We start from the raw sequence: 17,413 nt of genomic DNA on the forward strand, positions 1-17,413 counted from the left end.
TAACAAACTAGTGGCCATCCTCCAATAGCTATTATTACTAACAGAGTATGGTTCATTTAACACAAACAGAAATAAAATTACAGAGGTTTCTTCAGGGCTTCTTTTCAGTATGAAAAATAATTTCTGTGGGATAGCAAGAGAAGTATAGAAAACATTAGTTTAATGTAACCCCCCTACACCCACATATTTTAAAGTTCTTTACAGTGCAGGGTCCTTTTCTCTGTACACACCCTGCTTGCTGCCACTCCTTTCATCTCACTCTTACAAGATATTTTGGATTATTACGCAGCACTCTGTTCAGTATTTATGTGAGATGAAACTTGGAGATAATAATACACTGCAGCACTTAGACATGCATCGACACACGCAGTTAAGCTCTTTTATCTTTGCAAGAAACCTTCCTATGTTGTGCAACCATGAGTAGCAAATCGAACAACTTAGGTACATTATGGTTTATTGGTACCATTACTGTCCTGGGCCTTCTTCCAAACTTTGTTTTGCTGCTCAGATGCACTGAATCTGAGCTGAATACTGCCTGCTCATTCTCTGTTACTTTTGCATAGTTCAGCCTGCCTTGTGAAAGGATGGCCCTTGTTTGTCACCAAATGCTCTCTGTGTTCTAGCATTATGGCCTTCTCATGAATTTTGCCTGAACTTGTTTACTTCAGAAGGAGGCTTGTGAAGCTGAGCTTTAAGTCCTTCACAGTCCAGAAGGGTATCCTGCAGTGCTTCAACCTTCTTGCTGGAAAAAACATTTGAGACTGATTCCCAAGGAAGTGTCAAGAGTAGCACCTAACTCAAGCAACCAGTCACTTAGTAGAGAGGAGAAAACTACCAAGAGCAGAGACAGGGCAAATAAGTTCTGGAGCTGTGAGTAAAAAACTTTGAAGCCCACTCTCCCTCCCTCCCCTGTGCACTGTGATTTTTAAAAATAGTAATAATTATACGTCCTTTCTCTCAGCAGAGAGAAGTGAAGCTGTGAGAGGCAAAGATGGTAAGGTGGCTAGGCAAAAAAGTTTGTTACTGGTGTAACATCCCATTTGCAGCATCTTAAAGTTTCTTAAATCACTGTAAGAAACAGATGGTTGGCAGGTGGGGGAGGAAGGGCTCGTTTTGCTTTTCATTCCTCATCCATACTACATGTTATAGTTTGACTGTGGCTGGCAACAAAAGGGCCACGCGGCCGCTCTGCCACCCCTCCCCCCGCTGGGGTGCAGAGGAGAATAGAAAGAAACAGGCAAAAACTGGTGGGTCGGAATAAGGGCAGTTTAACAGAACAGCAAACAAAGGGAAGCTCAGGAAGTGTGGGCTGGATGAGTGATTGGTGAAGTGGATAGAGAACTGGCTGAATGGCAGAACTCAGAGGGTTGTCGTCAGCGGCGCTGAGTCTAGTTGGAGGCTGGTAACAAGTGGTGTCCCCCAGGGGTCAGTACTGGGCCCAGTCTTGTTTAACTTCTTCATCAACGACCTGGATGAAGAGTTAGAATGTACCCTCAGCAAGTTTGCTGATGACACCAAACTGGGAGGTGTGGTAGATACACCAGAAGGCTGTGCTGCCATTCAGCGAGACCTGGACAAGCTGGAGAGTTGGGCAGAGGGGAACCTGATGAGGTTCAACAAAGGCAAATGCAGGGTCCTGCACCTGGGGAGGAACAACCCCATGCATCAGTACAGGCTTGGGGTGGACCTGCTGCACAGCAGCTCTGTGGAGAGGGACCTGGGTGTCCTGGTGGACGACAGGTTAACCATGAGCCAGCAGTGTGCCCTGGCTGCCAAGAAGGCCAATGGCATTCTGGGGTGCATTAGGAGGAGTGTGGCCAGCAGGTCGAGGGAGGTTCTCCTTCCCCTCTACACTGCCCTAGTGAGGCCTCATCTGGAGTACTCTGTCCAGTTCTGGGCTCCCCACTTCAAGAAAGATGAAGAGCTACTGGAGAGAGTCCAGCGGAGGGCTACAAGGATGGTGAGGGGACTGGAGCATCTCTCCTACGAGGAGAGGCTGAGGGAGCTGGGCTTGTTCAGCCTGAAGAAGAGAAGGCTGAAAGGGGACCTAATATATACTTACAAATATGTGAAGGGTGGGTGTCAGGAGGATGGGGCCAAGCTCTTTTCAGTGGTGCCCAGTGACAGGACAAGGGGCAATGGGCACAAACTGAGGCACAGGAAGTTCCGTCTGAACATGAGGAAGAACTTCTTCCCTCTGAGGGTGACGGAGCACTGGAACAGGCTACCCAGGGAGGTTGTGGAGTCTCCTTCTCTGGAGATATTCAAGACATGCCTGGACAAGGTCCTGTGCAGCCTGCTGTAGGTAACCCTGCTTCGGCAGGGGGGTTGGACTAGATGACCCACAGAGGTCCCTTCCAACCCCTACCATTCTGTGATTCTGTGATTCTGTGGGAATGGTAACAACAACGATACCAATCAGGAGAATACACAAAACAAAACAGCAGAACGCAGAGAGCAACTCTCACCACCCGCCGCCGCCGCGTGCTCCCGAGCCGAGACTCCCTTCCTGCCGCCCAGCTCCCCAGTGGGAACCCAGCATTGCGGCACATGGTATGGAATACCCTGCTCTGTTTGGGCAGGTTGGGTCAGCCCACCCGACTGTGTCCCCTCCTGTCTTTTGGTGAAAATTAACCCAGTCCTGGACGAACCCAGGACACTACATCCCTTTGGTTTGCATACAAAGAGGTGTCTCTGGGAGACTGCGGCTAGACCCATTGGGGAGACTATTTCCTGTATCACAGTTAATACTGTTTAAACTACATTCCCTCACTTCCCCCTCCAACCCCACCCCCACCCCACCTCTGGTGTGTGGTAGCATTGGGTTAGGGTATTGAGCTTGCTGTAAAGTACCCCAAGGAAAAAAATGGGGGCCAAGTTTATCCCATAGAAGGGATAACACAATGACACAGGGTCAGGAACCCATAAGATGCGTGTGTGTGGTGGCGCAGCCCCCTCCTCACACCTAGCAATCCCAGAACCAGCCTCAAATCGGGACGACTTGGCATTTTACAAGAGCAGTGAGTTGGGCCGATCAGGCACCCCCTGACTGCACCTGAAACTCCTGATGCCTGGAGTCACACCTGCCTGGTAAATGTCAGAACTGTACATTCTGGGTAGTACTAGAATTGTATAGTTGCTGTCTAAATATCAGGATTGCATCATGTGGATTGTGACCAGGATGGAAAATTACTGATGCCTGAAGTCAATCATCTTGAGACCCTATAAACAGCGGTACCAAGGAAGGCCCTTTGAGCTCTTCTGATCCGCAGCGGGCTGTGCCCAGTAACTCCCTCTGAGTGGGACATCTCTCAGAGTACTTCGCAAATTCTGTCAGCATCACCTGGGCTGATCTCCTTGAGACTCAACCTTCACCCATTGAGAAATCATTTGATTTAAAGTATTTCACTGAATTCGAGGGGAATTTTTATGATTGTGTGTGAATCGATTCAAAACATAATATCCTATTACTGTGATTGTAATAGTAAATTCTTTCTAATCACTCCGTAAATGCTAAGTTAACCAGTGATTAACAGTTGCTGAATCCCTGTGATTCTCTCTCTCTTTAAACTGTGAACACACCCTGAATTGCTGCTAAACATATCCTTTAGACATAAACTGTTGTGGTCTAAGTCCAGTTCTGGATCCAGCCGCACCTAGGCTCCTCTCTGAGAAAGAGTTTAGAAAGCAAGGAGGACCATTTCGAACCTGATGACTCAATGAGAGGGTCTCCCTACCATCTTACACTTTTACTCCGTATAAATCATTTTCCACTCCAAACCTCCTTCGATTTAGTATTCCATTTGTTTAATAAGTAATAGAGTGAACCTTGCCAATGAACTTTGTAAGATCACATTTTCTAAATTTTCAGTAAAATCTTTTCTTGCAAAACCTTTGAGTGATCATTTAAGCGACCTAACCACTCATTTGCGACAGTGTGTGAGGAGTTGAGGGGCTGCTTCATCTAGTACTGCTGTCAAAAAATTGCACACAGGACCATTAAAATCCTAATGTCAGTCAGGGCCTATCCCACAATTAACCCCAGGGGTATTTGCTAATTGTGGTGCAAGTTCAGTAGTGGGGTTTTGAGCTGGGAGCCATGCTGGGCTCACTCTTAACCTCACACAATGCTGATGAGGTCTGCACTTACTCGTAAGTGTTGGCTTGGAGCTATGAGTTGGAGGAAGGAGGTGAATGAGGGCCCTGACCAGCTGTTGGCTGTCAGGAGAGGGTGCTTGCTCCCACTCATCCCCACATACTGGACAGAAATCTAGGCACTTCATCTTCGGATGTAACTTTGCCAACTTACTTTCAGGTACCTGCCCGCTTTTATAAAAAGCTTAGCCCAATGCTGAAGGTGCCTAATCTGGGGCCACAGTCCTCTCGGTTAGGCTTAAAGATATTCTGATGCTGAGCCTAAATATCTTGTGCTGATCCCATGGCAGCCATCTGTGTCAACGAGGCCAACAGAGCTGCTCAGATGGCAGCTAGCGAGGGGAAAGTGGAAGTGACTACATAAATGCCAGATTTATTTTAATACAGATACTGAGGAAATCGATGTTGACAGAGCTCTTTATGCTCAGTGACTTTGGCATCAAACCTTGTTGAAAATATATTAAATGCTTCATGTTGCTTGATGGTGAGAATGGATTTATCTGGTGTCAGACAAGCTGGAAGAATCACATCTCTCTCCTCTCCATATACCTTCCTTCTGCCTTAGAAATCAAGGTGTATTCTGTTTAATATGACATTGTATTTGGTATATGGTGATGGTGGGTTGCCAGGTGCCTACCAGGCCACTCTCTCACTCTCCCTCCTCCACAGGACAAAGAGAGAAAAAAAGGTGTAAAAGCTCATGGGTCAAGATAAGGACAGTGAGATCACTCACAAATTACCATCATGGGCAAAACAGACTCGACTTGGGGAAGATTAATTTAATTCATTGCCAATTAAAAATAGAATAGGATGGTGAGAAACAAAAACAAAACTAAAAACACCTTCGCCCTACCCCCACTTCTTTCCAGGCTCAACTTTACTCCTTCATTCTGAACTATTCTATCTTCTCCTCCACAAGAGGTGAAGGGGAGATGTCGTGCCATTTGCCGGAACGGAGGGAAGAAGCAGTCGCTCAATATGAGAGATCAGCAAGCTTCGTTTATTACAGTTTGGTTACGCAATTTATAACAGTCTTAATTAGCTCATACATATTGCAAAAGCTAAGCTCCTTATTGGCTGTTAGTCTAAAAGTCAAGTCCCGCCTCGACATCCTGTTCTAACGGATTCTTCTCATAACTTCGTAACCACAAGTTCCTGATACCGTGCCTATCTGCTAAACAAGGACAGTCTGACCTTGTCCCTGATTGGTTCCTAAACTAGTTGTTTTCGATACTTCTTGAGATCCTGATGACTTAGCTTTTCTATGTCGAAATGCCCTCGCTCCGCTAGCCATTCCTCCACAATTCCCCCGTTTTTATTTTGTGCCAACAAGATATTATTTGTAGTTTGCATTACTATCCGTTTAGTACATGATACCACACAACTGAACATGACAAGCCCTAATACAACAATTATTAGTATCATCAATAGGCTTTGTATTATCCCTTTGAACCATCCCCCCAACCCCAACCAATTAGTCAAACCTTCCAGGCCAAAGACCCCAACATCCTTCTGTATTTTTTGCGAATGATCCATCAGTTGTCTAATTTCTCTGTGTATGGAGCTGGAGTTATCCTCTAGATCCATGCAACACATGCCGTCGAAGTCTTCACAACCGTGCCCGTGTGCTGATAACCTTTTCATCTATAGTCCATCGAAGGAGGGGTGATTTGCGAGCCAGAGTAAGCCCTCCAACTCCGGCTACAGTGGCTCCAGTAGTGCGGGACGGCCAGTTAGGTGGCCAATGATGCTCACTAATGATAGAGACATCTGCACCAGTATCTAGTAGCGCAAAGAGGGTGATGGTTTGTCCCGCATATTGCACGGTGATTGTTCGTCGGGGTTGTTGTCTCAGTCCGATGGTTAAGAAAGCCATTTGGTCCGTTGACCCGAAAGCCCCACTGCCTCTCGGCGTCACTTGCACGGGGGCAACATTTTCAGTTAAGTGGGGTATGGGGATTAACTGTGCAATCTTCGATCCTTTGGGAACAAATAAGGGCGGAAACAGCGTTTGAACCATTATTTGTATTTCCCCATGATAGTCTTTATCGATTAGGCCTACCAATACGGTGAGACCGAGCATTGTAGCAGAGGAGCGACCAATTAATAATGCTCCGACGGCCTGGTCGTTCACTCTGATGGGTCCTTGTACACCAGTTGCAACTTGTGCGGGCTTGGAATCCAAAAGGGTGCAGTCTATTGCTGTTGCCAAGTCCAACCCGAGGCTTCCGCTGGTGGCGGGTTGGAGAGGAAAGGGTTGTTGTTGTTGGCGACTGGGTAAGCGGCCGCATTTTGTGTCGACGCGGGGCGGCTCTTCCCGCTGTTCACCCCATTTCCCGATCCGCCTCGTCGACAGATTGTCTCGGCGTGTGAGCCAGAATTGCACCGCTTACACCAGACCGGTCCCGCCTTGCATTCTCTTCTCAAGTGTCCGGCCAAACCACAGCGGAAACATCGGAGGCGGGTTGGTCGGCGGGGCGCCGTACGAGCCACCGGAGTTTGCAAAGGTGCAAGGGCTGCCATAATTTGGCTGTGCGATGCTTGGGTATGCTCCTGTAAAGTTTTCCCTAACTCTCTCACTGCTTCTACTAACATGGCTTGTGGGCCTACTGGCACCTGTGCCATCCGCTCCAAGGCCTCTTCAATAGTCCAAGTTCCAGGAAGAGTAGCTAGGATATTTCGGGTGGCAGGATTGCAATTTTGAATTGCACACTGCTTTAGAATGGAACCCTTCGAATATTCAGGAACACCTGCCGCCTGTATGGCACCAGCTACTCTGTCGATAAATAACCCAAAAGGCTCCTCCCTACCTTGTTTAATTCCCATATAAGAAGGAATTCCCCCTGGTTCTTTGAGCTGGTTAAAAGCTTGTCGCGCAAGCAACATTGCTTCTTTGGCTTTATCTGGGCCTATTAATACCTGAGCTTCTAAACGGAGATACGCGCCAAAACCCATAAGCTCATCGAGTGTGACTCCATGTAAGGGGTCACCTGGTTGTCTAGCCGTGGCCACAGACCTCATGCAAGCTGCTTGCCAATGTGCATTAAACAGTAGCTGCTGATGCTGAGTAAGGATTAATTTCATAATGCTCCGTATATCCCCCGGGAGTAAAATGTTGGTTCCCCAGAGATAGTCTAGCATCTGTTGTGTAGGTTCCCCTTTTACCCCTGACTCGTTAACCGTAGCACGTAGCTGTGAGAGTAACTTCCAGTCTAGATTCTGGAGGGTGGCCACTAAATTGCCCTGTTCATTTGGTTGATATATGACGGGAAACGCCCCCTGCCTCACTCATGAGGCTGATTGCAACCTCTCGGTCCCCCTCGCTCATAGCAGCCTCTGCAACCTTTTGCCAACACCATTGGCGCTCAGAAACTAAATCCGCTGTCCTATGGCTCAAAAAAGGATTGTTTCCACGCTCGGACACCGGGGTATCAGCATCCGGCCCTGGCTTCATCGCCCTGCTCGTGTCTGCAGGAAGGTCCGCCGCAGCTATTTCCCCCTGGGTCACCCGTTCTGACGGCGGAGGCTCCGCCGAATTGCCCTCCAACGCAGAGCCCAGGCGGGACAAGTCCCAAGCCCCAGTGGAGGAGCTCTGCGGGACGACTACGGTCCGTACCGAAGGGGGCAAGGGACAATCAGGGGCCGTTGGCTGTGTGGAGGACACTCCAGCAGGGGCCGCACTACTCCACCTTTCGGCCGCAGCGGCAACGACTCGCTGTTCAGCTTTATGCATGGTGAGAGTATTTGTTACTGCCCGCCATGGTTTCATCAATTTTTTCACTGCCTTTTCTTCGTTAATAACGGCATCAAACAACTTATTCCCTAGCTTTCGCCACTCCTCCTCCTCGAAGACCGTATTGGGGTCGGTAAAGACCCCCCTAAGTACGCCATAATCTAACAGATCAGGAAGTTCCTTTTTCAAATCTATTCTATCAATGCTCCGCTTCTCTAAGAAGCATTTGAGCAGATTATACGCCGCTTGTCTATTCATACCTCAATCAGCGCGCTGTTGCAGCCTTTGCAAGACTCCGGCGGCGCGTGGCTGGCGGGACAGCCTCTCTAGGTGCTCCCGAGCGCGGGGAGGGTATCCCTTTCGCCTCCTGCGCTGCTTACAGGACCGCACGGAACTTCTCCGCCGACCGTGGCTCCCGGACTCCGCTATCGGGTCGCCGGGGTCCCTGTTCGGGCGCCAATTTGTCGTGCCATTTGCCGGAATGGAGGGAAGAAGCAGTCGCTCAATATGAGAGATCAGCAAGCTTCGTTTATTGCAGTTTGGTTACGCAATTTATAACAGTCTTAATTAGCTCATACATATTGCAAAAGCTAAGCTCCTTATTGGCTGTTAGTCTAAAAGTCAAGTCCCGCCTCGACATCCTGTTCTAACGGATTCTTCTCATAACTTCGTAACCACAAGTTCCTGATACCGTGCCTATCTGCTAAACAAGGACAGTCTAACCTTGTCCCTGATTGGTTCCTAAACTAGTTGTTTTCGATACTTCTTGAGATCCTGATGACTTAGCTTTTCTATGTCGAAATGCCCTCGCTCCGCTAGCCATTCCTCCACAGGGAGATGGGGAGTGGGGGTTGCAGTCAGTTCATAACACTACATCTCTGCCGCTCCTTCCTCTTCACACTGTTCCCCTGGTCCAGCGTGGGGTCCCTCCCATGGGATACAGTCCTTCATGAACTGCTTGCAATCGATGGCCTTGCCAATGTAAGATGAAAGACATGCTCGGACTCAGGCATCAAGAGCCTAAGAGTTAACAAAGGGAGCAATTGACTTGCACTTATCTTAACAGACAGAAGTAAGGGGGGATAGCCCATCACTGTAAACCAAGTGATCTGTGGGGCATGGCTGAGGCTGTGCAGCCAGAGGTTGCTTCAGATAAAGAACAGATGGCCCCTGGAAGCGCATACCAAGATGCCCGCTCCATAGGCGTGTTGAACTGCTGAGTCCCACTTCTAACAACACAACATTCCATGCCAAGAGCCAATCGACACATAATAATTGACTTAGCCCCACCTCGACGAAAGATTTTCAAATGTATAAAAATTGGCTCTTGAAAACTGTCTTTGGGAGGAGGAGCCAAGCGAGAACCTTACCTGACGGATGGGTCAACAAGCCTGAACCTCTCTTCCCCCCCCAAGATGGTGTCACCGAAAATCCGGGAATAAAACCTCGTAACACCAATGTAGTGTTAAAAGGCAGGCATTCTTTATTGCAGCACTGGATGCATGGGGGATAATTCCACCGACCGTGCATACCTCATACCTTTTCCACGTGGTTTATATAGATCAAAAATATACATATTTATCTTATTTATACATATTCATTATTATTCTCTTTGGTGATTGGTGCAAATTTGCTCACTTCACATGTAAATTATTGCGCAGACTCAGTCATCCTCTTCCATTGTTCTCTTTTGAGTCGGTGTTATTACTTGGATATGTGGTCAATGGGTCGGTGGTCGCAATCTCCCCCTGCCGGAATTACCTTTTACCCACTTGGCTCGTAGTCTTGGCAGTCCTGGTTAGTTTTCTCAGTTTACTACACGAAACCACGCTTCATCATTCTCTTTTGACAGAAACACATTTTCTATTGTTTTGTTCGCATTAATGATTTCCTAGAGGCTAGAATACAGATTAAAAAAAAAAATGCACTGATTGGTATCAATCCCCTCTTTTCTTCTAGTTCTAACATACTTATTTCATATACTCTATGTTCCCATACCTAATGTCCAGTTGGGTAGGGCTGTACAAGGGACAGAGCAGCATTGTTCATGGTCATGATTAACTGATTCTATCACCTTGGTTACAAAGGGACGCCTTTTTGGTAAGAGTCGCGCCTCTGACTTTGTCAGATGTATCCCCGGGAACACATTGTTAACTAAAGCACTAAACCATTACCTTGAGCTCGATTTTTGTAGACAGTGCATTTATCAATGGCAATCCCAAATCTATGATACCTGTCGCTTGAATAAATTACCTATTGTGTCAACTTTGCGAAACTGTTTCAGTGAAAGTCCTTGGAAGCGTTCTGACAGGCAAATGTTGACTCTGATAGTTGGCTACACACTTAACCCTTTAGACATAAACCGTTGACCAAGTCTGGGACTAGGAATAGATCCAGCCGTACCTAGACTCCTCTCGGATAGAGAGTTTAGAATGCAAGGGGGTCTGCTCTGACCCTCTTTACTCAACGAGAGAGCTCTCCTTTTGCCGCTTATCAGACTCCTTTACCCCTTTAATGCGACACTGCTCCAATATGGGTCCTTTCCATGGGGTACAGTCCATCAGGAGCTGTCTCCTCCTGCATGGATGCTATCCACAGGCTGCAGCTCCTGCCAGGAGTCTGATCCAGCATGGGCTGTCCATAGGCTGCAGCTTCCTTCAGGGCACATCCACCTGATCTGGCATGGGGTCCTCCACGGGCTGGAGTGTGGATATCTGCTCCACCATTAACCTCCATGGGCTGCAGGGGGACAGCCTGCTTCACCATGGTCTTCTCCATGGACTGCAGGGGAATCTCTGCTCTGGTGCCTGGAGCACCTCCTCCTCCTTCTTTGTTGACCTTGGTGTCTGCGTAGTTTCTTCTCTCACGCCTCTCTCTCACAGCTGCTGCACAGCAGTTTTTTTTACCCTTTTTAAAATATGTTATCACAGAGGTACTACCAGCATCGCTGATTGGCTCAGCTTTGGCCAGCGGCTGGTCCATCTTGGAGCTGGCTGGAACTGGCTCTTTCTGACGTGGGAGCAGCCCCTGGTTTCTTCTCTCAGAGGCCACCCCTGCAGCCTGAACCCCCTCCCTGCTACCAAAATCTTGTCAAGTAAAGCCAATACATGCAATAATTTAATCTGTTTTAGGTTATGTGTTAAAACTCATCTGCATACCCACAAAGGAGTTGAGAGAGACAATGGCAGGAGGAGGACTCCAAATAATACTCTGCCCTGTTGTTATGGTTTAACCCTTGTAGGTAGCATAGTACATAAGTACAACATAGCTGCTTGCTCACTCCCCCGCACAGTGGGATGTGGGAGAGAATCAGAAGGGTAAAAGTGAGAAAACTTTTGGGTTGAGATAAAGACAGTTTAATAGGTAAAGCAAAAGCCATGCACGCAAGCAAAGCAAGAAATTAATTTGCTACTTTCCATTGGCAGGCAGATGTTCAGCCATCTCCAGGAAAAGCAGGCTTCATCACACATAATGGTTACTTGGGAAGACAAATGCCATAACTCCAGTCATCCCCTCCTTCCTTCTTCCCCCAGCTTTTTGTTGCTGAGCGTGACATCATATCGTATGGAATATCCCTTTGGTCAGTTGGGGTCAGCTGTCCCGGCTGTGTCCCCTCCCAGCTTCTTGCACACCCCCTGCCTACTTGCTGGCAGGGCAGTGAGAGAAGCAGAAAAGGCCTTGATACTGTGTAAGCGCTATTCAGCAATAACTAAAACATCCCTGTGTTATCATCAACACTATTTTCATCACCAGTCCAAAACATAACACCATACAAACTTCTATGAAGAGAATTATCTCTATCCCAGCCAAAATCGATACACTCAGCTTCTCCCACGCCCATCACATGAGTCATCAGCCCATCAAAGGCCCATCTCCACAAGCCCAGAGGAGCACAGGGGAGCACTATGGTAGGCAGGAACCCAAATCAAGGACTCATGAGGAAGGGAACAACTTGTCCCAGCCCCTCACAGAGCTATCGCAGCAGAGCCATCAGCCCCATTGTCTAGACATGGAACCCATCATATGAATCATAATGAATCATCGGGGCAGCTCTCCAGATCACTTTTTGGACTGAGTTGTTGCCTAAGGGTGGGACATATTATGGGATGCAGGGGTAAAGTGGTATGGGATTGCACAGGACTTATTATTGGATGTTTAGGGGAGGTACCAAAGGCAGGACAAGGGAGGGGTTTTGATGATTTGGGGAAGAACAAGAATAGAAAAATAGAGGGGTAGGGGGATAAAAAGGGCCAGTCTCATTTAAGTAGTTTACTGGTCAGTACGCTTGTCTGGTTATGCCCTGTTATACCGCTACTTCAGTTGACAGCCTTGTCTACTTGTTCATTGTTTCATTGTTCTTCAGTGGTGCGGTTTTTGGGCATGTGAGCATCTACATGACATCCCTTTAGAGTGATGCTTTCCACCCAGGCAGCGATGTCCTGCCACAATGTAGCAACCCAGATGGGTTTACCCCTGTGCTGCCAATTGGTCTTCTTCCACTGCTGTAACCACCCCCATAGGGCATTAGCCACCATCCAGGAGTCAGTACAGAGATAAAGTACTGGTCACTTTTCTTGTTCAGCAATCTCTAAGGGCTAGTTTGATGGCTTTCACTTCTGCAAACTGACTTGACTCACCTTCTTCTTCGGTGGCTTCAACGACTTGTCATGTGTGACTCCACACAGCAGCTATCACTTCCGATGGTTTCCTACAACATGACAGGATCCATCAGTAAACAAAGCATGACACCTTTCGTCTTCTGATAACTCATTATATGGTGGTGCCTCTTGGGCATGAGCAACCTCCTTAGGCAGTGCTCCAAAATCTCTGCCTTTTGGACAGTCCATGATCTCTTCCAGGATTCCTGGGCAATTGGGGTTCCCCAGTCAAGCTTGTTGCGTGATCAACGCTACCAACTTACTCCATGTAGCGCTGGCTACATGATGTGTAGAGGGGATGTTTCCTCTGAACATCCAGTGTAGCACAGGCAATTGTGGTGCCAAGAGGAGTTGTGCTTCTGTACCAACTTCTGAAGTGGCTCAAACCCCCTTATATGCTGTTAGTATCGCTTTTTCAGTTGGGGTGTAGTGGGCTTCTGATCCTCCATATCCCTGGCTCCAAAACTCTAATGGTCAACCTCGGGTTTCTCCTGATGTTTTCTGCCAAAGGCTCCAGGTGAGATCATGCTCCCCAGCTGCAGTGTAGAGTACATTTTGCACAGCTGGTCCTGTACGGTGTCCTGGTTTCGGCTGGGATAGAGTTAATTCTCTTTCTGGTAGCTGGTGTAGTTCTGTGTTTTGGATTTGGGATTGCAATTGTCCTGGGTTTGGCCAGGACAGGGTTAATTTTCACCGGACTCCAGGAAGGGGCACAGCTGGGGGGTGGGGGCTGACCCCACCTGGCCAAACAGAGCCCGGTATTCCATACCATGTGACGTCACGCTGGGTTCCGGTGGGGGGGGTGAAACAGCGGAAAGGGACTCACGGCTTGGGGGGGACGCGGCGCCGGTGCTGTCTGGGTCGTGCGGTTCGTTGTTGTGTTTTCTCCTTATTTGTACCGTTGTTGTTCCTGTTTCCCTCTGTTTGCTGTTCTGTTAAACTGCCCTTATCCCGACCCACCAGTTTCTGCCTCTTTCTTTTCATTCTCCTCCGCACGCCGGCGGGGGGAGGGGCGGCCGCGTGGCACTTTTGTTGCCGGCGGCAGCCGAAACCAAGACATTTTATTTGGCGCCCAAGTGTGGGGCAGGGATAACGGCAGGGCTGAGCAGCGGGTGTTAAAACTGCTTTCTTAGATTTTCTTAAATTTGTTATACGCATTTTTCTGTGTTAGTTAAATAGTCGCCGGTAAAAATGTTTCTGTCTGTGATCAGATGGCTGTGGTTTTTGAATCCATACTTGCACTATGTTTTCCCTGTGGTGCTGTTCATTACCTCGGGGAAAAGGATCAGGGTGATGATTTTGCTATACTGTATGATGTCGACTTATGACATGATAACGTCAATGTTCATGAAATTAGGCTTGTATTTGCATGAGGCACTGCGGTCATTTCCGTACCTCGGATCCTATGTCTTAGAATTTGTGAATAATCAAACCCAGTCTGTGGGGAAAACCGAAGGGGATACCTTCCCCCACTCTTTCGCCCCCCCTCTCTCCTTCAGGCTGGTCCTAACGGCTTTTGAGAACTTCGACTACCTGTGGGATGCTCAGGCCAGCACTCTCCTTTTGTTATGTCTCCTGAATGGGTTGCAGGTTTTGTTTAGGGCTAAACAAGTCGTTAAGAACATTGTGCAGAGACCTGCCCCAGGGCCGGATAGCTGTGAGTGGCTGGGTGTGTGGGACAGCATGGGCAGGTGTCTAGAGCAGTGGGCACCACCGGTGTTTTTTAAACTCACCCCTGAACAAATACAGAATCCAGACAATCTGGTAAAATATCTGAAAAAAGTGTGCTGCCACCCTGGCAACTCGAGAGAGACACAGATCACCGCAATGTGCTGGGGTCTGGCCCACGCCTACCGAGCCCTGTTCAACCTGATTCAGTGCCCTAAAGGGGAAAGGGGGGGAAACGAAGAAGCAGGCACTGCGACTGGCGCTGCCCCCCCAGCCGGCCCTGCAGCCCCTCCAGCCCAGCAGGCAGTCACAGACCCCCCAACCGGCACCACGGCTGCTGCAGCCACTGGCGTTGTCCCGGCTCCCCCGGTGGGCACGGCAGCTGCTGCAGCTCCAGCCACAGGCACAGTGACTGAGCCCAGTGACCAACCTGTCCCAGTAGTAGTCGCCCCCGTAAAACTAAAGAAAGACGCAAAGAGAGCAGATCGCTCCGGGAGGGATGACGATGAGCCAGGGTCATCGCGGGAGATAGAGACAGAGATCATCACACGGTCCCTGTCCCTGGGCGAGCTGCGAGACATGCGGAAACATTGCAGCCGCCACCCTGGTGAGCACATTGTCACCTGGCTGCTGCGGTGCTGGGATAACAGGGCCAGCAGCTTGGAATTAGAGGGCAAGGAAGCCAAGCAGCTGGGATCCCTGGCCAGGGACGGGGACATTGACAAGGCCATTGGGAAGAAGGAACAAGTCCTCAGCCTCTGGAGGAGACTTCTCTCAGGGGTGAGGGAGAGATACCCCTTCAGTGACGATTTTGTATGTTATCCTGGCAAATGGACCAATATGGAAAAGGGTATTCAGTACTTGAGGGAATTAGCTGTGCGGGAGCTGGTTTATAATGAACCAGATGATGACCAGTTACCCACCGACGCAGATGAAGTCCAGTGCACAGCATCTATGTGGAGGAAGTTTGTGCGGAGCGCACCCTCCTCATATGCCAACTCACTGGCAGTTGTAAACTGGAAGGGTAAGGAGGCACCAATAGTGGATGAGGTGGCTGTCAGACTCCGCCAGTATGAGGAAAGTCTCTCTTCCTCCCTTGTCTCAGCTGTGGAGAAACTGGCCCGGGAGGTGCGGCAAATCAAAGAGAATATATCCCACTCCCCACCTGTACGGGCCAGTGTCTCAGCTATTAGGGGCAAGCGTTTCTCTGCTCAGGAGAGGGAATACAGAGGCTATACACCCCGGGGCACCCTGTGGTTTTACCTGCGTGACCACGGAGAGGACATGAGGAAGTGGGATGGAAAACCCACCTCAAGTCTAGAGGCACGAGTGCGTGAGTTGTGAGGTAAAACAATCACAAAAGGGGATTCTGTTAGGAAAAATGCCGCTCCAGTTTCCAGCAGCCAGCTCTCCAGACCAGGTAGACAGTTTGACCTTGATTCTGATCCTCTGGAGGGGACCTCCAAGTCATTTTTACAGCAGGTGAGCAGCAAATTCTCTGACGAGGATTAGAGGGGCCCTGCCTCCAGCCAGGTGGAGGAAAGGGACAACCGTGTTTATTGGACGGTGTTGATTCGGTGGCCTGGCACGTCAGATCCACAAGAGTATAAAGCTCTAGTGGACACTGGTGCACAGTGTACTTTAATGCCATCAGTGTTCAAAGGGTCAGAGTCCATTTGCATTTCTGGAGTGACAGGGGGGTCCCAAGAGCTGAGTGTACTGGAGGCTGAAGTGAGCCTCACTGGGCAGGACTGGCAGAAGCACCCCATTGTAACTGGCCCCGAGGCTCCGTGCATCCTTGGTATAGACTATCTTAGGAGAGGGTATTTCAAGGACCCAAGAGGGTATCGGTGGGCTTTTGGCATAGCTGCTGTGGAGACGGAAGAAATTAAACAGCTGTCCATTTTGCCTGGTCTCTCGGAGGATCCTTCCGTTGTGGGGTTGCTGAGGATTGAAGAACAACAGGTGCCAATCGTGACCACAACGGTGCACCGGCGACAGTATCGTACCAACCGAGACTCCCTTATCCCCATTCATCAGCTGATCCGCCAGCTGGAGAGTTAAGGAGTGATCACAAAAACTCGCTCACCCTTTAATAGTCCCATATGGCCAGTGAGAAAATCTACTGGAGAGTGGAGACTGACAATAGACTACCATGGCCTGAATGAAGTCACACCACCGCTGAGTGCTGCCGTGCCAGACATGTTAGAACTTCAATATCAGCTGGAGTCAAAGGCAGCCAAGTGGTACGCTACAATTCACATCGCTAATGCATTCTTCTCCATCCCTTTGGCAGCAGAGTGCAGGCCACAGTTTGCTTTCACCTGGAGGGGCATCCAGTACACCTGGAATCGACTGCCCCAGGGGTGCAAACACAGTCCCACCATTTGCCATGGACTAATCCAGACTGCACTGGAAAAAGGTGAAGCTCCAGAACATCTGCAGTACATCGACGACATCATTATATGGGGTGACACAGCGGAGGAAGATTTTGAGAAAGGGGAGAAAATAGTTCAGATCCTTCTGAAAGCCGGTTTCGCCATTAAGCGAAGTAAAGTCAAGGGACCTGCTCAAGACATCCAGTTTTTGGGAATAAAATGGCAGGATGGGCGCCGTCAAATCCCAATGGATGTCATCAACAAAATAGCAGCTATGTCTCCACCAACCAGCAAAAAGGAAGCACAGGCCTTTCTGGGTGTTGTGGGTTTTTGGAGGATGCACATCCCAAATTACAGCCAGATTGTGAGTCCTCTGTACCATGTGACCCGGAAGAAGAATGATTTTGAATGGGGCCCTGAGCAACGACAGGCATTTGAACAGATTAAACGGGAGATAGTTCATGCCGTAGCCCTTGGTCCAGTCCGGTCAGGGCAAGATGTTAAAAAGATGCTCTACACCGCAGCCGGGGAGAATGGCCCAACCTGGAGTCTCTGGCAGAAAGCACCAGGGGAGACTTGAGGTCGACCCCTGGGGTTCTGGAGCCGGGGATACAAAGGATCGGAGGCCCGCTATACTCCCACTGAAAAAGAGATTCTGGCAGCATATGAAGGCGTTCGAGCTGCTTCAGAAGTGGTCAGCACTGAAGCACAGCTCCTCCTAGCACCCCGACTGCTGGTCCTGGGCTGGATGTTCAAAGAGAGGGTCCCCTCTACGCATCATGCCACCGATGCTACGTGGAGTAAATGGGTCGCGCTGATCA

This window comes from Opisthocomus hoazin, chromosome W (genome assembly GCF_030867145.1).
Source record: "Opisthocomus hoazin isolate bOpiHoa1 chromosome W, bOpiHoa1.hap1, whole genome shotgun sequence".
NCBI classification, from domain to species: Eukaryota; Metazoa; Chordata; class Aves; order Opisthocomiformes; family Opisthocomidae; genus Opisthocomus; species Opisthocomus hoazin.